A 23,523-nucleotide genomic window follows, 5' to 3' on the forward strand; every position below is an offset into this window, starting at 1 on the left:
AACTTAAATTAACAACAGCAAAAGTATTCCTAACTCAATAAACCCATAACGCCTCAAACCATCAAAACCAAAATACTACCTAGAAATAAACACGAAGCCAAAAGATAAGTGTAACCGTAAACAATATCTCCCAAATTCTCTGCAACAATAAAACATACACGACAATCAAAAAACCAAATGAATAAAACCTCTATAATACACTAAACAATAATGCAATCATCAATATTATAAAAACCTCACTAATGAACTACAGGACACTACCTCAAACCCACCAAAACAAACACTACAGCCTCTACGGCAAAAAAAGTCACCACAACCGAATTAAAAACCTACCCTCTACTTCATGCTACGACCCATAAAAACCACTGTAAACCTTAAAAAATATAATTTTAAATTATAATTTTTATCCAACCAACCAACCAACCAAACAAACAAAAAAAAACCCCAACCAAAATCCCACAAAAAAAAAAAAAAAAATCCAACAACAAAGCTCAATCGAAAAAACCCCTTGTCATCAGCACCTGAACCAAGAACCATGACATTCGAGAAGTACACCGTGTCCATTAGCATACACCTACTACGAACCAAACGAAACGATACAATCAATTCCTAAAAACCACCTCAAAACCGCCCCATCAAGGAACTTGGGAACATTGAAAGCCGCGCTCCCGGCACGAAAGCGGCTCCTCCGGCAGGCAGAGGCGGCGCCGCGCCGGGAGACCCCCGCCCGCTGCCCCCTCTGCCCGGCGGGGCCGGCACCGGGCCCGGGGCGCCCCGGCGGCGCCCGAGCCCCGCGCCCGGAGCGGACGGAGCGGCCGGCACCGGCCGGCACCGGCGCAGCGCCGCGCCGCCTCTCCCGCCCGCCGGCCCGGCAAAGCTCCCCTCGGCTCCGCACGCCTCGCAGCGGCGCGGCTCTGGCGGTCCCGCGGCAGCCCGGCCGCGCCAAACTCCCCTTCCCCCTCAGCAGCTCCCCGGGCCATGCCAGCAGCGCCCGCCACAGAACCTTTGGTGCCGGCCCAGGGGCAGAAGAAGCGCCCTCCAAGGCAGCGGCACACCCCGATTTCAACCCTTCAAACGCTGCGAGAGCTGCAGCTTCCTTCAGTTCAACCCCCGAAACCGACGCCACACTCAGGTGCTCGCCTCACTTCCTCGAGGGCAAATAAATGTGTTCTCCCCTTCCATTTCGTCCCCTAGAAGAGCAGAAAAGAAGGGGCTTTCCTCAAATGAAATCCCTCAGATTGTGGGAATCTTTAAAATCAGAGGGTTTGGGGAAAGCTGCAAAAAAAAGGCAGGCCTCACAAACAGCACAACTGCGGGTAGAGCTAAGCACTAGACATCAGATTTGTCAGCAGACAAATTATACAAGAAGTAGCAGTTAACTACAACTAGAGCAATGGTCTGTGTATTAACGCCCCTCTAGAACAACTCCCTAAGCTACAGAAAAGTACATCTAGCGAGACACTAGGAAGTTCTAAGCTTGAGAATGGAGCCCCGTGCATTGTGTTTTAAGGCTTACAAGCAGGTATTGCACTCGAAATAAGCGAGCATTGTTTTAAAAAGCAAAGGTACGTGTGCTTACAGGGGTTAGACAGAACTACTGTCAATATGCTTGTGCTTCGTGTGACCGGTCCAAAAACTTTCCAGTAAATTCTAACATTAGGTTCTTGGTCTGCTGGCGGGGATGTGAGCTGCTGGCATCTTCCCACTGTCATAAGCATGTCATGAGAGTGATGCGAGAAAATTAAACAGCTCGAGACGCCTTCCTCAGCAGTCCCGCCCCGTTCGTGATTTCTACATAGACCCCCGGCCGGCGAGACAAATGATGGGAAAGGGGGATTTTACCTCAAGCCAAACCCTTTAAAAGGAGGGACAACAGGGCTGCCCCCTCCATTTAAACCTAAGGGTGATGAAAATGGAGGGGGGGGTTAACCTCAAATCGAACCCATCAAACGACAACAATATTTTCCCCCTTCCATTTAAAATAGAACCCAGGGGTTCCCTGCCACCCCTGGGATACCCCTAACACCCTGGAAAAGGCAGGTTTGCCTTCAGCCAATACCCTCAAAACCACAAGCGAAGAGGGATTGCCCACCTGTTCAGACAGGGTCAATAATGGAAAAGAAGTCGCTACCTTCAATTTGAATTGCTTTTGGCCTCAAAATCCTTTTTTTTTTTTTTTTTTTTTTTTTTTTTTTTTTCCCTGGGAGCACCGTGGAGGGATTGGCAAAATGAAATTTAAAAGGGAAAGGAGAAATGTCCCCGCTACAAATACACATGGGCTCACCTGTTTGGCTGCTGCTTCTTCCCGGCACAAAGGTTTGTCCCTCGGCACCTCCTTGGAGCAATGCTCCAGGTATCCAAGTGACCCCCCAGACCCTGCTGTCTCAAGCTCTCACCGTCCTTCCAAGGACAGCCCCGGGAGCCCCCCAAAAGCTCCTCTTCTCCGGCAGCTCCATGCCAAAGTGAGCTGAGGCAAACCCCCTTAAAAGAGCCCCCGGCAGGAGCCGGCCCCTCCTCATCCTCACAGCTCACACCTGGGGCTGCTCGGGGTTTCTTTCCAAATGAATTCAGAGACAAATTCCTATTCTTACCAATAGCTACAAAAACGAAACACTTGACGGGATTTAGTATTCTACACACACCCCTCCCCGTGCATTTTGGGGCAGCTTTGGGTCCCTCTGGGGGACGGCACCCAGCGTGACCCCCCCTCGTTCGCCACCCACCTGCTCCTCCACCGCAGTGTGCCTCCCTCTCCGAGGGACCTTGGGGCGCCCCAAAGGACATCAGAGCCCCGCGTCTTCGCCCCCTTTTCCTGGCCCCCAAAGAAGGCACAGAACGAGTCCAACTGCCCTGCAGAGCAGCCCAGCACTTCCTTCAATCCCTCTCCACGTGTCCATCCCCCCCGAAAGGGACTCTGCCGCAACAAGAAAGCCCCCCGAAGGGTTGAAGCTCCTGCCCAGCCTCGCTGTCACAGGCGAGGGGCAGAAAGAGGGAGTGGCAGAGACGGCGGGGACGCGGCACGGACGGCACGGCACAGAGCGGGGGCCGCTCTCGGCGCGATGCCGGGAAAGCCCCGGGTCCGGCAGTGCCGGGCGGCGTTTGGCCGGCACGGGGGGATCCGCCGAGAGCCTCCGGCCCCGTGCGGGGACTCCTGCCAGGGCCCAGGGGCGCCGCGCCGGGGGGGTCTGCGGACAGAGAACAGGAATACGGGGAGAAAGAAGGAAGAAGGAGAGGCAGAGAGAGGGACAAGAGGGGGAGCCTCACAGAGCGCCCGCCGGGCTGCAGCCCGAGCCCGCCCCGGCCTGCTCGGGATGCCGCGCTCGGCGGAGCTCGGCTCGCTTCGGCTGAACTCGGCTCCTCGGCTCGCCTCGGCTTTTAGCCGCTAGACTCGGCTGGATTCGCCTCTTCGGCGCAGCTCGGCTCGGCTCGGCTGAACTCGGAGCCTCTCGGCTCGGCTCGGCTCGGCTCGGCTCGGCTCGGCTCCCTTCGGCTCCCCGCCGCCGCCGCCTCCCGTTTCGCGCGCACAGCTCGGTGCTCGCCCGCTGCCGAGCCCCGCGGGCGGCCCGGCCCGGCCCGGCCCGGCCGTCGCTCGGAACCCACCCCCCCAACCCCCCACCGCAAGATTAGACCATGCAGGGTTTCTGTGTTAAACCCTTTTTGTCCTATAAGGAGAGAACTTCTCTCTACCTCCTTCGTCTCCTCATTTTTCGTCTTGGATTGCAAAATCAGAGTTACAAAAACCTCGTCAAGTACAAGACTTAGTAAGTAGTCCAGAAGGTAGTCCCGTCAATTGCATAACCTAAAGAAAACCTTATACTTACGGTTCCACAAAAAAGAAATCGGACCAGAGTCCTACTCACTGTGTCAAACCTTATTTAAAACACACAAAACCCCCAAAAGAAATAGTTCCACAACCAAAACAAAACCTACAAGTAACACCAACCAGAACCACACCTCCAAATACGCTGCTTATCAGCCACCAATCCTAAAAACCTATTTTCTACACACCTTGGTAGTACAGCTCTTCAAAACTAACCTCATCCTTTACAAACACTAAATCGCAAACCAAAAAACTTACACGTGACGTCAACTCTTCAAAGAGCATTTAGACACTCATACCCCAAATGACAGTTCAACCACCAAAAGTAAAATTACCGAGATCATTACAAATAAATACCTGTCTAATATTTAGTTACAAAACAACCCCAAAACCACACAAAACCACAAAGAAGTTACCTCAAAACATCAAACCTACCTACCATTTAAAACAATTAACCCTACCAAGACCAAACATAACAAGAATACATTAAAAAAAACCAAACAATCAAAAAAAAAAAAAAAAAAAAAAAAACAACCAAAAAAAACCACCCAACCACCAACCAAAAATACCCAATGACTCCAACACAAATTGACTTCTCATTATCAAAACAGTATGACCTTTTAATAACCTAATTCTATTGTTTCTACATCTCTTTTAACACCTAAAAGAACTACAACTCACACTTGAGCCACAGTAAACAAACTTACTTATTAACTAACCAAATGAAACAATAACACATCTGTACCTTTACATAAATTGCTGCCAAATATAAACATCTTTAAACATACTACTTTGCCAAATAAAACAACTGTTAATTTTTTATTCTTAACACACAATCATAAATAGAAAACATGTTTTAAAGCATACAAATCGACGAAATCACAAGAAATCATTTTACAAAAACATTACAAAATGGTTTTAGAAATTAATCAATTACGCAGAAATAAAAAATAAGCCCATCATATTTTCAAAAATTAAAACATCACTAAATAACTTAAATCATTATTAAAAACTAAAAGACTCGTTTTATTAATAACTATAATTATTACTTTCCATCTCCCCTACCTACTTCATTTTTTACATGGAACTCTACAAAAATCCTTAACAAGTATATTTATAACTTAAATTCAAAAACATATATATATATATATATATAAAAAAAAAACATACTTAACAAATAATCCACATACCAAACATCTAAACGAATAAAAAAAAACCCTAATAAAATACTAAGATATTCATAACAAAAAAAGCCAAACTCATTAACATAAAAACCAATATAAACACATGGAAATACCTACAATTAAAAAATACATACCTGAATAAACAACATTCGTACCTTAATAATTCACTATAAACTCTTACCAATTAATGACTAACATTAATTACTTGATACCAATGAAATACAAGGAACTGTTACTTTACCCAATAAATGTAATAAACTATTATAATGTAACTAATAACTTTAAATCACACTTTATGAAAAATATAAAACATTAAAGCAAGGTATCCTAAAAAAAATCCCATTATTATCACTACACAGAAAAAAAAAATTAAAAAAAAAAAATATATATCTACAAATATCTATATACAGGTAGATAGATAATATATCCATCTCAACAGCACTGTCTGGGATTGATTCTTGTTTTCTCTCTTGACTCCTAAATTTATTAGCCACAGAGTATGGAGTAAGGAAATCATTTTATTTATCACCTTGTTCTCCAGAAACCTGAAAAACAAAATAAAACAAAACAAAAACAAAGGGAAAAAAAACCCCACCCAACCACCAACCAAAAATACCCAATGACTCCAACACAAATTGACTTCTCATTATCAAAACAGTATGACCTTTTAATAACCTAATTCTATTGTTTCTACATCTCTTTTAACACCTAAAAGAACTACAACTCACACTTGAGCCACAGTAAACAAACTTACTTATTAACTAACCAAATGAAACAATAACACATCTGTACCTTTACATAAATTGCTGCCAAATATAAACATCTTTAAACATACTACTTTGCCAAATAAAACAACTGTTAATTTTTTATTCTTAACACACAATCATAAATAGAAAACATGTTTTAAAGCATACAAATCGACGAAATCACAAGAAATCATTTTACAAAAACATTACAAAATGGTTTTAGAAATTAATCAATTACGCAGAAATAAAAAATAAGCCCATCATATTTTCAAAAATTAAAACATCACTAAATAACTTAAATCATTATTAAAAACTAAAAGACTCGTTTTATTAATAACTATAATTATTACTTTCCATCTCCCCTACCTACTTCATTTTTTACATGGAACTCTACAAAAATCCTTAACAAGTATATTTATAACTTAAATTCAAAAACATATATATATATATATATAAAAAAAAAACATACTTAACAAATAATCCACATACCAAACATCTAAACGAATAAAAAAAAACCCTAATAAAATACTAAGATATTCATAACAAAAAAAGCCAAACTCATTAACATAAAAACCAATATAAACACATGGAAATACCTACAATTAAAAAATACATACCTGAATAAACAACATTCGTACCTTAATAATTCACTATAAACTCTTACCAATTAATGACTAACATTAATTACTTGATACCAATGAAATACAAGGAACTGTTACTTTACCCAATAAATGTAATAAACTATTATAATGTAACTAATAACTTTAAATCACACTTTATGAAAAATATAAAACATTAAAGCAAGGTATCCTAAAAAAAATCCCATTATTATCACTACACAGAAAAAAAAAAATTAAAAAAAAAAAAATATATCTACAAATATCTATATACAGGTAGATAGATAATATATCCATCTCAACAGCACTGTCTGGGATTGATTCTTGTTTTCTCTCTTGACTCCTAAATTTATTAGCCACAGAGTATGGAGTAAGGAAATCATTTTATTTATCACCTTGTTCTCCAGAAACCTGAAAAACAAAATAAAACAAAACAAAAACAAAGGGAAAAAAAACCCCACCCAACCACCAACCAAAAATACCCAATGACTCCAACACAAATTGACTTCTCATTATCAAAACAGTATGACCTTTTAATAACCTAATTCTATTGTTTCTACATCTCTTTTAACACCTAAAAGAACTACAACTCACACTTGAGCCACAGTAAACAAACTTACTTATTAACTAACCAAATGAAACAATAACACATCTGTACCTTTACATAAATTGCTGCCAAATATAAACATCTTTAAACATACTACTTTGCCAAATAAAACAACTGTTAATTTTTTATTCTTAACACACAATCATAAATAGAAAACATGTTTTAAAGCATACAAATCGACGAAATCACAAGAAATCATTTTACAAAAACATTACAAAATGGTTTTAGAAATTAATCAATTACGCAGAAATAAAAAATAAGCCCATCATATTTTCAAAAATTAAAACATCACTAAATAACTTAAATCATTATTAAAAACTAAAAGACTCGTTTTATTAATAACTATAATTATTACTTTCCATCTCCCCTACCTACTTCATTTTTTACATGGAACTCTACAAAAATCCTTAACAAGTATATTTATAACTTAAATTCAAAAACATATATATATATATATATAAAAAAAAAACATACTTAACAAATAATCCACATACCAAACATCTAAACGAATAAAAAAAAACCCTAATAAAATACTAAGATATTCATAACAAAAAAAGCCAAACTCATTAACATAAAAACCAATATAAACACATGGAAATACCTACAATTAAAAAATACATACCTGAATAAACAACATTCGTACCTTAATAATTCACTATAAACTCTTACCAATTAATGACTAACATTAATTACTTGATACCAATGAAATACAAGGAACTGTTACTTTACCCAATAAATGTAATAAACTATTATAATGTAACTAATAACTTTAAATCACACTTTATGAAAAATATAAAACATTAAAGCAAGGTATCCTAAAAAAAATCCCATTATTATCACTACACAGAAAAAAAAAATTAAAAAAAAAAAATATATATCTACAAATATCTATATACAGGTAGATAGATAATATATCCATCTCAACAGCACTGTCTGGGATTGATTCTTGTTTTCTCTCTTGACTCCTAAATTTATTAGCCACAGAGTATGGAGTAAGGAAATCATTTTATTTATCACCTTGTTCTCCAGAAACCTGAAAAACAAAATAAAACAAAACAAAAACAAAGGGAAAAAAAACCCCACCCAACCACCAACCAAAAATACCCAATGACTCCAACACAAATTGACTTCTCATTATCAAAACAGTATGACCTTTTAATAACCTAATTCTATTGTTTCTACATCTCTTTTAACACCTAAAAGAACTACAACTCACACTTGAGCCACAGTAAACAAACTTACTTATTAACTAACCAAATGAAACAATAACACATCTGTACCTTTACATAAATTGCTGCCAAATATAAACATCTTTAAACATACTACTTTGCCAAATAAAACAACTGTTAATTTTTTATTCTTAACACACAATCATAAATAGAAAACATGTTTTAAAGCATACAAATCGACGAAATCACAAGAAATCATTTTACAAAAACATTACAAAATGGTTTTAGAAATTAATCAATTACGCAGAAATAAAAAATAAGCCCATCATATTTTCAAAAATTAAAACATCACTAAATAACTTAAATCATTATTAAAAACTAAAAGACTCGTTTTATTAATAACTATAATTATTACTTTCCATCTCCCCTACCTACTTCATTTTTTACATGGAACTCTACAAAAATCCTTAACAAGTATATTTATAACTTAAATTCAAAAACATATATATATATATATATAAAAAAAAAACATACTTAACAAATAATCCACATACCAAACATCTAAACGAATAAAAAAAAACCCTAATAAAATACTAAGATATTCATAACAAAAAAAGCCAAACTCATTAACATAAAAACCAATATAAACACATGGAAATACCTACAATTAAAAAATACATACCTGAATAAACAACATTCGTACCTTAATAATTCACTATAAACTCTTACCAATTAATGACTAACATTAATTACTTGATACCAATGAAATACAAGGAACTGTTACTTTACCCAATAAATGTAATAAACTATTATAATGTAACTAATAACTTTAAATCACACTTTATGAAAAATATAAAACATTAAAGCAAGGTATCCTAAAAAAAATCCCATTATTATCACTACACAGAAAAAAAAAATTTAAAAAAATATATATATATCTACAAATATCTATATACAGGTAGATAGATAATATATCCATCTCAACAGCACTGTCTGGGATTGATTCTTGTTTTCTCTCTTGACTCCTAAATTTATTAGCCACAGAGTATGGAGTAAGGAAATCATTTTATTTATCACCTTGTTCTCCAGAAACCTGAAAAACAAAATAAAACAAAACAAAAACAAAGGGAAAAAAAACCCCACCCAACCACCAACCAAAAATACCCAATGACTCCAACACAAATTGACTTCTCATTATCAAAACAGTATGACCTTTTAATAACCTAATTCTATTGTTTCTACATCTCTTTTAACACCTAAAAGAACTACAACTCACACTTGAGCCACAGTAAACAAACTTACTTATTAACTAACCAAATGAAACAATAACACATCTGTACCTTTACATAAATTGCTGCCAAATATAAACATCTTTAAACATACTACTTTGCCAAATAAAACAACTGTTAATTTTTTATTCTTAACACACAATCATAAATAGAAAACATGTTTTAAAGCATACAAATCGACGAAATCACAAGAAATCATTTTACAAAAACATTACAAAATGGTTTTAGAAATTAATCAATTACGCAGAAATAAAAAATAAGCACATCATATTTTCAAAAATTAAAACATCACTAAATAACTTAAATCATTATTAAAAACTAAAAGACTCGTTTTATTAATAACTATAATTATTACTCTCCATCTCCCCTACCTACTTCATTTTTTACATGGAACTCTACAAAAATCCTTAACAAGTATATTTATAACTTAAATTCAAAAACATATATATATATATATATATAAAAAAAACATACTTAACAAATAATCCACATACCAAACATCTAAACGAATAAAAAAAAACCCTAATAAAATACTAAGATATTCATAACAAAGAAAGCCAAACTCATTAACATAAAAACCAATATAAACACATGGAAATACCTACAATTAAAAAATACATACCTGAATAAACAATATTCGTACCTTAATAATTCACTATAAACTCTTACCAATTAATGACTAACATTAATTACTTGATACCAATGAAATACAAGGAACTGTTACTTTACCCAATAAATGTAATAAACTATTATAATATAACTAATAACTTTAAATCACACTTTATTAAAAATATAAAACATTAAAGCAAGGTATCCTAACAAAAAAAATCCCGTTATTATCACTACACAGAAAAAAAAAAAAAAAAAAAAATCTACAAATATCTATATACAGGTAGATAGATAGATATATCCATCTCAACAGCACTGTCTGGGATTGATTCTTGTTTTCTCTCTTGTCTCCTAAATTTATTAGCCATAGAGTATGGAGTAAGGAAATCATTTTATTTATCACCTTGTTCTTCAGAAACCTGAAAAACCAAATAAAACAAAACAAAAACAAAGGGGAAAAAAAGAAAAAAAAAAAAGAAAACCACATTTGAAAGGCAGATCCTCACCAGCAGCTGGTCCATCTCCTACAGGGGACCATATTCTAGTGCACTTTTGGTGCACTTGCCTGAACTTGGCGTGGCAGAAGAGATTATTTTTGTGAGGGAGAGAGGCGAGGGGAGGAGAAAGAATGTTCTAGACAGCTCAAATCCATTACTGTGCCACTTCCTGTGCAGCAGGTCCTGTGACAGGATGGGAACTGAGGGTGCTTGAAATTTAAAAGGTAAAGACACCAGCACAAGGTGCCACTTTGCTTTTTCAGGAAGTGGTTTCCAAGTCACAAAGCTTCCCCCCCCCCAGCCCCTCCTCCTACCACAACCTGAAAGCGTCTTGATTCTGTTTTCAAAACCACAAGGGACACCTCAGCGTTCAGCAAGTTCTGCCAGTGCAGCCCTTGGTGCCCCCGCCTCCCTGCCTGTCACCCTTGCTTTCATCCTCAGCCACGTCATTCTTCCACCGGGGACGGGAAATTGTTCCCATTTCTCCTGTCCTCCTCCGGTTACCTTTTCTCTAAGCTGTGCGGGACCCAGGCGAGGAGGCTGCGATCCTCTAGCAGCTCATAGGCAGCTCTGGTGACACGGGCAGCACTCTGTAATATCTCCAGAATGCGACTCTGAAACAGAAAATGCAGCGTGTTCTTTTACAGCCAAGACCTAATTCTCTAACTTAAAATGAGCAATTTGGCTGGTACCTGATCAACGCCCCAGGTAAAACGAACACCACTTGTTCTCAGCAAGTCCAGAGAAGGAAAGACATTCTCCCTTCAAAGCTTCACACCACAGGTGCTGCGCTGACAAGAAGTATTCAAGTAGCAAGACAATTTTCTCCTTTGCCCAAGGTTTTGGTACTTGAAATACCCAGGGTGGGTGCTCCCAAACCTGAGAGCTCCTGGCCCCTGAGTTTCCCTCCTGCTGAAGCACCGTTCAGGTAACAAATGTGCTGGCCGGGGAATAGAGACCCCAAAAAGAAAAGGCCCCGACTGCAGGAGCAAAACCACGGCACCCACGTGAGGCTCCTTGATGGCAGGAAGCTGTTCCAGTTTCAGGGCATAAGGATGGGACTGGTTTAGACACAAGCAACTCTTTCCCCCTCCCCACATACACCTAACCGGCAAGGAACAGATTTTCAAGAGGACCAAGGCAGAATCGGCTGTTCCTTTCTCTGTGGTACTTGAGATCTTGAAGCCCCACAAGCTTGTTGTGGTTTGGGGGTAGTTGGGAACTGCTCTTTTTGAACTCTTACCTGGGAGCCCTCGTCACACAAAGGACTGCTGAAAAGGGAAAAGAATCACCCGGAAAATCCTCTGGTAGACGTGAAGCTCATAGCAGTGTTTGCCACACAGCCCCTCCCCAGGAAACCTGAGCATCCACTCACGCTCTGCTTTGTGCTGGAAGCCACAAAGAAAAATACCACCGTCAGACATTCAGACATTTCCAAAGAATACCAGCCCCTAAGAGCAACAAAACCCCGCTTCCCTCTGACGGCCAGCTCAGGGCTTCCCCGAGCTGGTTCTGGACTTCTGCATTTCCATTCCTATCAAATTTAATCGCTGACGTCCCGTGGGAGCAGTCAGTCTGCAGCCCAAACATGCAGTGGAAATGGAGTTTTAGAAGTTGCTGTTTCTAAAACACTTCCGTTGAACTCAAAGTTACTAATCTGAACTCAAAGTTACTAATCTGAACTCAAAGTTACTAATCTGAACTCAAAGAGGAATTGCAGCTAGCCGGGGCAGAACAGTCTTTGCTTGTGCTCACAGAGCATACACAGCACAGCTCGTTGCGCCTTAGTACGGAGAAAGCAACAAAAACCCCAGAGAATTGACATTTTTAATTGCAATACGAAACATAAGAAAGGTGCTTCTAATTAACTGCCTGTGGGAGAATGAGGTTTCCTTGTATTTGTACGGCTGCTTTTAACACGTTTCTGAAGAATTCCTGGATTGCCTAAAATGGGACTCTTACCTCAAAACCAAAACTGGAGAAAAGCTGGAGGAAAGCCGGTATTCCGGCTCAGGTCCAAATACTGGTGTGACAGAAGGAATCTCTTCACCTTCATGTACATGTGCTCCTCTGTAAAGAGAAAAAGCTGGCACCGTGGAGGAGGACAGTGCTCCCAATCCACAAGCACGGGCGACAATTTGTGGAAGCCGCAGCGAGCGTGCAGGGCTCCCAGCGGGCGGAGCAGCCTGGGGGCGCCGTCCGGATCAAAACACCCAGAAACCTGCGAGAAAGAAACGGAACGGAAGCCGGCTAAAAGCCGTCCCTGCGCCGATGACTCCTTCCAGCAACTTGCTCTCGAGGAGGCAGGGATTGATTCGCTACTCACCAGCCCATCTGGCCACGGCACGGGCAACACCGTAAAAAATCCCGCGCGGGCGGCGCCGGCGTCAGGGTGGGGAGCAGGAGGCAGAGCGGGATCCTGGTTTTTCCCGCCGTTTTTGCCGCCCAGTTGGGAAGGTCAAGCGAGTCCGCGACATGCCGGTCCCAAGATGGCGGCAGCGAGGGGCCGTCGGCGGAGAGAGGCGTTTTTGCCGATGCCTGTCGGCCCCCGCCGAAAAATCCGCACGCCGGCGCTGCTGCTGACCCCACAGCCCTCGTGCACGGCCCTGGAATCGCCGCGGAAAATCCCGCCGGGGCGCCGCGGCGTCGGGGTTTTTGCGCAGGCAGCACTGTAGACCGACCGGGGCTCCTCGATTTTCCCGCCCTTTTTGCCGCCATCATGAGAAGGTCAAGTGAGTCCGCGACACTCCGGCCGAGCCACTCCCAAGATGGCGGCCGCTGCAGCGCCTCCGCGGGGGGCTGCAGTACCGCGCTCTGGCCACAAGGAGGCGGCACTGCCGCTCGCCTTGGGGACGCACGGGAAAAAAAACCAAAAACCAAAAAAACAAAAAAAAAAAAAAAAAAAAAAAAAAAAAAAAAAAAAAAAAAAAAAAACAAACAAACAAACAAAAAAAACACCAACAAAAACCCCCTGCCTTTAACCCAATAAGAACCCAAATTAAAAAAAAAACAAACTTCTCTTGTAAACTATATTTCAATCTATTTTATTTTTATACTTTTCATGTTTATATCCACATTTTGATTTAGAGTGTATATGGATGTATAATCATAACATTTATTCCTATTACTTATATTTTATTATATTTTATATTTTTACACATATCTCAATATATTGATGATATATTTCTACATGCAGATTGATATTTCTAAAAGGTTTATACTGTTTATAATAAAACCCTTCCTCTACCCAAGTAAAAAAAAAAAAAAAAAATCCTTTCTTTTAAACCGTGTTGAATTTTTTAAAATTTATATTTTTCGCACTTATATTCAAATTTAGATTTTAAATGTAGAGTGATGTATGGTGTTACTTATATTCTATTTCTTCCTATTACTTATTTTTATTTCTATATTATATTTTACAGATATCTTTATCCATCGATTATATATTATCTGTATTTAGAATTATATCAAAATAAAATGTATATACATCTTTTTCTTTTCAAGAAAATTCCTGCCTTTAAGCAAACGAAACCTTAAAAAAGCCCTTTCTTCAAACGATCTTTAAATATTTACATATTTTCATAATTTTATTCACATTTGCATTTAGAGTGTATATTGACGTATTATATTAAAAAGATGTAATCTATATAATAATGCAACAAGATAGATAAATTATTATTTCTATTTTACGTCATCTATACGCCCATACATATATTTACTTACTTTTTAATTTTTATATAGATCTTAACGTATGTATGATGTATTTCTATACATAGACTTCTAGCTTTATTTTATAATTTTTGTAATAAAAACCCTGCCTACTACCAAATTAAATGAAACAAATTTATTTTAAACTATATTTGAATATTTCAGTATTTATGGTTTTGATATTTACGTTTATAAGAGCGTGTATATTGTATTACAATAAATTTTATATATACAATAAATACAAAATATTTTGTATTTAGACATAAAATATATTTGGATTATACTGTGTTATTATGAGACATACACAGTATTATATGTATTGTATTGATTTCTATGATTTTGGGGTTTTTTTGTACTTTATATTTCTATATATCTACACATATTAATGATACATTTTATGTTGATATTTTATATGGATTTAGTTTATAGCTATCATCTATGTTTACATGTATTTACACAAACATATAAAACACTCTCTATCAAACATTATAACATCTTGTGGTAAGAGATTATTTATGTTACATGTTCTCTTGATATGTATTCTCTTTGTATTTAAAACTGGAATTTTATATTCCCATTTTTATATTTCTGGATTTGTTTTCTTTCATTATAGTTATAATTTTGCATTTAAAATCCAATTCCTGAAACTAAAATGCCAATACAAACAGCATCCAATTCCCACCAATGCCGTCCAAAAATGCTAGAACGGCTCCACCGGCCAACCAACCACCAGCAAAAAAACCCCACACTACACTCTTTTCGCTAACAATTCTTATCACATCACACGAATGAAACAAAAATTTGTTCAAGCTCTATAGAAACCCACACAGCAAATCACAAAGACCACCAAAAAGAAGAAAAAAAAAAACAAAAAACAAACCAAACCCAACTAACATACTAAACTCCAAACCCTACAGCAGACCCTGAACGTTACTAAAACCCAAAAATAGAACCAAAACTCTACCTCTACGCTAACTCATAAAGAGAACCCAATACTCTATAAAATTAACTAAAAAAACCCACCAAACTCATTACCGATATAAAAAAATCTAAACCACAGAGAAACAAACAAATCACCACCCAAATAAAATAACTGCCTTAAAAAAATCTAGCATATAAATACCCATGTTCCCAAAAATAAAACGAATAAAAAACTGCAACCAAATAGATCAAACTACAAAAAAAACAAAAAAAAAACCAAAAACACAACAACTTAAATTAACAACAGCAAAAGTATTCCTAACTCAATAAACCCATAACGCCTCAAACCATCAAAACCAAAATACTACCTAGAAATAAACACGAAGCCAAAAGATAAGTGTAACCGTAAACAATATCTCCCAAATTCTCTGCAACAATAAAACATACACGACAATCAAAAAACCAAATGAATAAAACCTCTATAATACACTAAACAATAATGCAATCATCAATATTATAAAAACCTCACTAATGAACTACAGGACACTACCTCAAACCCACCAAAACAAACACTACAGCCTCTACGGCAAAAAAAGTCACCACAACCGAATTAAAAACCTACCCTCTACTTCATGCTACGACCCATAAAAACCACTGTAAACCTTAAAAAATATAATTTTAAATTATAATTTTTATCCAACCAACCAACCAACCAACCAAACAAACAAAAAAAAACCCCAACCAAAATCCCACAAAAAAAAAAAAAAAAAATCCAACAACAAAGCTCAATCGAAAAAACCCCTTGTCATCAGCACCTGAACCAAGAACCATGACATTCGAGAAGTACACCGTGTCCATTAGCATACACCTACTACGAACCAAACGAAACGATACAATCAATTCCTAAAAACCACCTCAAAACCGCCCCATCAAGGAACTTGGGAACATTGAAAGCCGCGCTCCCGGCACGAAAGCGGCTCCTCCGGCAGGCAGAGGCGGCGCCGCGCCGGGAGACCCCCGCCCGCTGCCCCCTCTGCCCGGCGGGGCCGGCACCGGGCCCGGGGCGCCCCGGCGGCGCCCGAGCCCCGCGCCCGGAGCGGACGGAGCGGCCGGCACCGGCCGGCACCGGCGCAGCGCCGCGCCGCCTCTCCCGCCCGCCGGCCCGGCAAAGCTCCCCTCGGCTCCGCACGCCTCGCAGCGGCGCGGCTCTGGCGGTCCCGCGGCAGCCCGGCCGCGCCAAACTCCCCTTCCCCCTCAGCAGCTCCCCGGGCCATGCCAGCAGCGCCCGCCACAGAACCTTTGGTGCCGGCCCAGGGGCAGAAGAAGCGCCCTCCAAGGCAGCGGCACACCCCGATTTCAACCCTTCAAACGCTGCGAGAGCTGCAGCTTCCTTCAGTTCAACCCCCGAAACCGACGCCACACTCAGGTGCTCGCCTCACTTCCTCGAGGGCAAATAAATGTGTTCTCCCCTTCCATTTCGTCCCCTAGAAGAGCAGAAAAGAAGGGGCTTTCCTCAAATGAAATCCCTCAGATTGTGGGAATCTTTAAAATCAGAGGGTTTGGGGAAAGCTGCAAAAAAAAGGCAGGCCTCACAAACAGCACAACTGCGGGTAGAGCTAAGCACTAGACATCAGATTTGTCAGCAGACAAATTATACAAGAAGTAGCAGTTAACTACAACTAGAGCAATGGTCTGTGTATTAACGCCCCTCTAGAACAACTCCCTAAGCTACAGAAAAGTACATCTAGCGAGACACTAGGAAGTTCTAAGCTTGAGAATGGAGCCCCGTGCATTGTGTTTTAAGGCTTACAAGCAGGTATTGCACTCGAAATAAGCGAGCATTGTTTTAAAAAGCAAAGGTACGTGTGCTTACAGGGGTTAGACAGAACTACTGTCAATATGCTTGTGCTTCGTGTGACCGGTCCAAAAACTTTCCAGTAAATTCTAACATTAGGTTCTTGGTCTGCTGGCGGGGATGTGAGCTGCTGGCATCTTCCCACTGTCATAAGCATGTCATGAGAGTGATGCGAGAAAATTAAACAGCTCGAGACGCCTTCCTCAGCAGTCCCGCCCCGTTCGTGATTTCTACATAGACCCCCGGCCGGCGAGACAAATGATGGGAAAGGGGGATTTTACCTCAAGCCAAACCCTTTAAAAGGAGGGACAACAGGGCTGCCCCCTCCATTTAAACCTAAGGGTGATGAAAATGGAGGGGGGGGTTAACCTCAAATCGAACCCATCAAACGACAACAATATTTTCCCCCTTCCATTTAAAATAGAACCCAGGGGTTCCCTGCCACCCCTGGGATACCCCTAACACCCTGGAAAAGGCAGGTTTGCCTTCAGCCAATACCCTCAAAACCACAAGCGAAGAGGGATTGCCCACCTGTTCAGACAGGGTCAATAATGGAAAAGAAGTCGCTACCTTCAATTTGAATTGCTTTTGGCCTCAAATCCTTTTTTTTTTTTTTTTTTTTTTTTTTTTTTTTTTCCCTGGGAGCACCGTGGAGGGATTGGCAAAATGAAATTTAAAAGGGAAAGGAGAAATGTCCCCGCTACAAATACACATGGGCTCACCTGTTTGGCTGCTGCTTCTTCCCGGCACAAAGGTTTGTCCCTCGGCACCTCCTTGGAGCAATGCTCCAGGTATCCAAGTGACCCCCCAGACCCTGCTGTCTCAAGCTCTCACCGTCCTTCCAAGGACAGCCCCGGGAGCCCCCCAAAAGCTCCTCTTCTCCGGCAGCTCCATGCCAAAGTGAGCTGAGGCAAACCCCCTTAAAAGAGCCCCCGGCAGGAGCCGGCCCCTCCTCATCCTCACAGCTCACACCTGGGGCTGCTCGGGGTTTCTTTCCAAATGAATTCAGAGACAAATTCCTATTCTTACCAATAGCTACAAAAACGAAACACTTGACGGGATTTAGTATTCTACACACACCCCTCCCCGTGCATTTTGGGGCAGCTTTGGGTCCCTCTGGGGGACGGCACCCAGCGTGACCCCCCCTCGTTCGCCACCCACCTGCTCCTCCACCGCAGTGTGCCTCCCTCTCCGAGGGACCTTGGGGCGCCCCAAAGGACATCAGAGCCCCGCGTCTTCGCCCCCTTTTCCTGGCCCCCAAAGAAGGCACAGAACGAGTCCAACTGCCCTGCAGAGCAGCCCAGCACTTCCTTCAATCCCTCTCCACGTGTCCATCCCCCCCGAAAGGGACTCTGCCGCAACAAGAAAGCCCCCCGAAGGGTTGAAGCTCCTGCCCAGCCTCGCTGTCACAGGCGAGGGGCAGAAAGAGGGAGTGGCAGAGACGGCGGGGACGCGGCACGGACGGCACGGCACAGAGCGGGGGCCGCTCTCGGCGCGATGCCGGGAAAGCCCCGGGTCCGGCAGTGCCGGGCGGCGTTTGGCCGGCACGGGGGGATCCGCCGAGAGCCTCCGGCCCCGTGCGGGGACTCCTGCCAGGGCCCAGGGGCGCCGCGCCGGGGGGGTCTGCGGACAGAGAACAGGAATACGGGGAGAAAGAAGGAAGAAGGAGAGGCAGAGAGAGGGACAAGAGGGGGAGCCTCACAGAGCGCCCGCCGGGCTGCAGCCCGAGCCCGCCCCGGCCTGCTCGGGATGCCGCGCTCGGCGGAGCTCGGCTCGCTTCGGCTGAACTCGGCTCCTCGGCTCGCCTCGGCTTTTAGCCGCTAGACTCGGCTGGATTCGCCTCTTCGGCGCAGCTCGGCTCGGCTCGGCTGAACTCGGAGCCTCTCGGCTCGGCTCGGCTCGGCTCGGCTCGGCTCGGCTCCCTTCGGCTCCCCGCCGCCGCCGCCTCCCGTTTCGCGCGCACAGCTCGGTGCTCGCCCGCTGCCGAGCCCCGCGGGCGGCCCGGCCCGGCCCGGCCCGGCCGTCGCTCGGAACCCACCCCCCCAACCCCCCACCGCAAGATTAGACCATGCAGGGTTTCTGTGTTAAACCCTTTTTGTCCTATAAGGAGAGAACTTCTCTCTACCTCCTTCGTCTCCTCATTTTTCGTCTTGGATTGCAAAATCAGAGTTACAAAAACCTCGTCAAGTACAAGACTTAGTAAGTAGTCCAGAAGGTAGTCCCGTCAATTGCATAACCTAAAGAAAACCTTATACTTACGGTTCCACAAAAAAGAAATCGGACCAGAGTCCTACTCACTGTGTCAAACCTTATTTAAAACACACAAAACCCCCAAAAGAAATAGTTCCACAACCAAAACAAAACCTACAAGTAACACCAACCAGAACCACACCTCCAAATACGCTGCTTATCAGCCACCAATCCTAAAAACCTATTTTCTACACACCTTGGTAGTACAGCTCTTCAAAACTAACCTCATCCTTTACAAACACTAAATCGCAAACCAAAAAACTTACACGTGACGTCAACTCTTCAAAGAGCATTTAGACACTCATACCCCAAATGACAGTTCAACCACCAAAAGTAAAATTACCGAGATCATTACAAATAAATACCTGTCTAATATTTAGTTACAAAACAACCCCAAAACCACACAAAACCACAAAGAAGTTACCTCAAAACATCAAACCTACCTACCATTTAAAACAATTAACCCTACCAAGACCAAACATAACAAGAATACATTAAAAAAAACCAAACAATCAAAAAAAAAAAAAAAAAAAAAAAAAAAAACAACCAAAAAAAACCACCCAACCACCAACCAAAAATACCCAATGACTCCAACACAAATTGACTTCTCATTATCAAAACAGTATGACCTTTTAATAACCTAATTCTATTGTTTCTACATCTCTTTTAACACCTAAAAGAACTACAACTCACACTTGAGCCACAGTAAACAAACTTACTTATTAACTAACCAAATGAAACAATAACACATCTGTACCTTTACATAAATTGCTGCCAAATATAAACATCTTTAAACATACTACTTTGCCAAATAAAACAACTGTTAATTTTTTATTCTTAACACACAATCATAAATAGAAAACATGTTTTAAAGCATACAAATCGACGAAATCACAAGAAATCATTTTACAAAAACATTACAAAATGGTTTTAGAAATTAATCAATTACGCAGAAATAAAAAATAAGCCCATCATATTTTCAAAAATTAAAACATCACTAAATAACTTAAATCATTATTAAAAACTAAAAGACTCGTTTTATTAATAACTATAATTATTACTTTCCATCTCCCCTACCTACTTCATTTTTTACATGGAACTCTACAAAAATCCTTAACAAGTATATTTATAACTTAAATTCAAAAACATATATATATATATATATATAAAAAAAAAACATACTTAACAAATAATCCACATACCAAACATCTAAACGAATAAAAAAAAACCCTAATAAAATACTAAGATATTCATAACAAAAAAAGCCAAACTCATTAACATAAAAACCAATATAAACACATGGAAATACCTACAATTAAAAAATACATACCTGAATAAACAACATTCGTACCTTAATAATTCACTATAAACTCTTACCAATTAATGACTAACATTAATTACTTGATACCAATGAAATACAAGGAACTGTTACTTTACCCAATAAATGTAATAAACTATTATAATGTAACTAATAACTTTAAATCACACTTTATGAAAAATATAAAACATTAAAGCAAGGTATCCTAAAAAAAATCCCATTATTATCACTACACAGAAAAAAAAAAATTAAAAAAAAAAAATATATATCTACAAATATCTATATACAGGTAGATAGATAATATATCCATCTCAACAGCACTGTCTGGGATTGATTCTTGTTTTCTCTCTTGACTCCTAAATTTATTAGCCACAGAGTATGGAGTAAGGAAATCATTTTATTTATCACCTTGTTCTCCAGAAACCTGAAAAACAAAATAAAACAAAACAAAAACAAAGGGAAAAAAAACCCCACCCAACCACCAACCAAAAATACCCAATGACTCCAACACAAATTGACTTCTCATTATCAAAACAGTATGACCTTTTAATAACCTAATTCTATTGTTTCTACATCTCTTTTAACACCTAAAAGAACTACAACTCACACTTGAGCCACAGTAAACAAACTTACTTATTAACTAACCAAATGAAACAATAACACATCTGTACCTTTACATAAATTGCTGCCAAATATAAACATCTTTAAACATACTACTTTGCCAAATAAAACAACTGTTAATTTTTTATTCTTAACACACAATCATAAATAGAAAACATGTTTTAAAGCATACAAATCGACGAAATCACAAGAAATCATTTTACAAAAACATTACAAAATGGTTTTAGAAATTAATCAATTACGCAGAAATAAAAAATAAGCCCATCATATTTTCAAAAATTAAAACATCACTAAATAACTTAAATCATTATTAAAAACTAAAAGACTCGTTTTATTAATAACTATAATTATTACTTTCCATCTCCCCTACCTACTTCATTTTTTACATGGAACTCTACAAAAATCCTTAACAAGTATATTTATAACTTAAATTCAAAAACATATATATATATATATATAAAAAAAAAACATACTTAACAAATAATCCACATACCAAACATCTAAACGAATAAAAAAAAACCCTAATAAAATACTAAGATATTCATAACAAAAAAAGCCAAACTCATTAACATAAAAACCAATATAAACACATGGAAATACCTACAATTAAAAAATACATACCTGAATAAACAACATTCGTACCTTAATAATTCACTATAAACTCTTACCAATTAATGACTAACATTAATTACTTGATACCAATGAAATACAAGGAACTGTTACTTTACCCAATAAATGTAATAAACTATTATAATGTAACTAATAACTTTAAATCACACTTTATGAAAAATATAAAACATTAAAGCAAGGTATCCTAAAAAAAATCCCATTATTATCACTACACAGAAAAAAAAAATTTAAAAAAATATATATATATCTACAAATATCTATATACAGGTAGATAGATAATATATCCATCTCAACAGCACTGTCTGGGATTGATTCTTGTTTTCTCTCTTGACTCCTAAATTTATTAGCCACAGAGTATGGAGTAAGGAAATCATTTTATTTATCACCTTGTTCTCCAGAAACCTGAAAAACAAAATAAAACAAAACAAAAACAAAGGGAAAAAAAACCCCACCCAACCACCAACCAAAAATACCCAATGACTCCAACACAAATTGACTTCTCATTATCAAAACAGTATGACCTTTTAATAACCTAATTCTATTGTTTCTACATCTCTTTTAACACCTAAAAGAACTACAACTCACACTTGAGCCACAGTAAACAAACTTACTTATTAACTAACCAAATGAAACAATAACACATCTGTACCTTTACATAAATTGCTGCCAAATATAAACATCTTTAAACATACTACTTTGCCAAATAAAACAACTGTTAATTTTTTATTCTTAACACACAATCATAAATAGAAAACATGTTTTAAAGCATACAAATCGACGAAATCACAAGAAATCATTTTACAAAAACATTACAAAATGGTTTAAAAATTAATCAATTACGCAGAAATAAAAAATAAGCACATCATATTTTCAAAAATTAAAACATCACTAAATAACTTAAATCATTATTAAAAACTAAAAGACTCGTTTTATTAATAACTATAATTATTACTCTCCATCTCCCCTACCTACTTCATTTTTTACATGGAACTCTACAAAAATCCTTAACAAGTATATTTATAACTTAAATTCAAAAACATATATATATATATATATATAAAAAAAACATACTTAACAAATAATCCACATACCAAACATCTAAACGAATAAAAAAAAACCCTAATAAAATACTAAGATATTCATAACAAAGAAAGCCAAACTCATTAACATAAAAACCAATATAAACACATGGAAATACCTACAATTAAAAAATACATACCTGAATAAACAATATTCGTACCTTAATAATTCACTATAAACTCTTACCAATTAATGACTAACATTAATTACTTGATACCAATGAAATACAAGGAACTGTTACTTTACCCAATAAATGTAATAAACTATTATAATATAACTAATAACTTTAAATCACACTTTATTAAAAATATAAAACATTAAAGCAAGGTATCCTAACAAAAAAAATCCCGTTATTATCACTACACAGAAAAAAAAAAAAAAAAAAAAAAATCTACAAATATCTATATACAGGTAGATAGATAGATATATCCATCTCAACAGCACTGTCTGGGATTGATTCTTGTTTTCTCTCTTGTCTCCTAAATTTATTAGCCATAGAGTATGGAGTAAGGAAATCATTTTATTTATCACCTTGTTCTTCAGAAACCTGAAAAACCAAATAAAACAAAACAAAAACAAAGGGGAAAAAAAGAAAAAAAAAA

This window comes from Anomalospiza imberbis, unplaced genomic scaffold, assembly GCF_031753505.1.
Source record: "Anomalospiza imberbis isolate Cuckoo-Finch-1a 21T00152 unplaced genomic scaffold, ASM3175350v1 scaffold_85, whole genome shotgun sequence".
In the NCBI taxonomy this organism is placed as follows: domain Eukaryota; kingdom Metazoa; phylum Chordata; class Aves; order Passeriformes; family Viduidae; genus Anomalospiza; species Anomalospiza imberbis.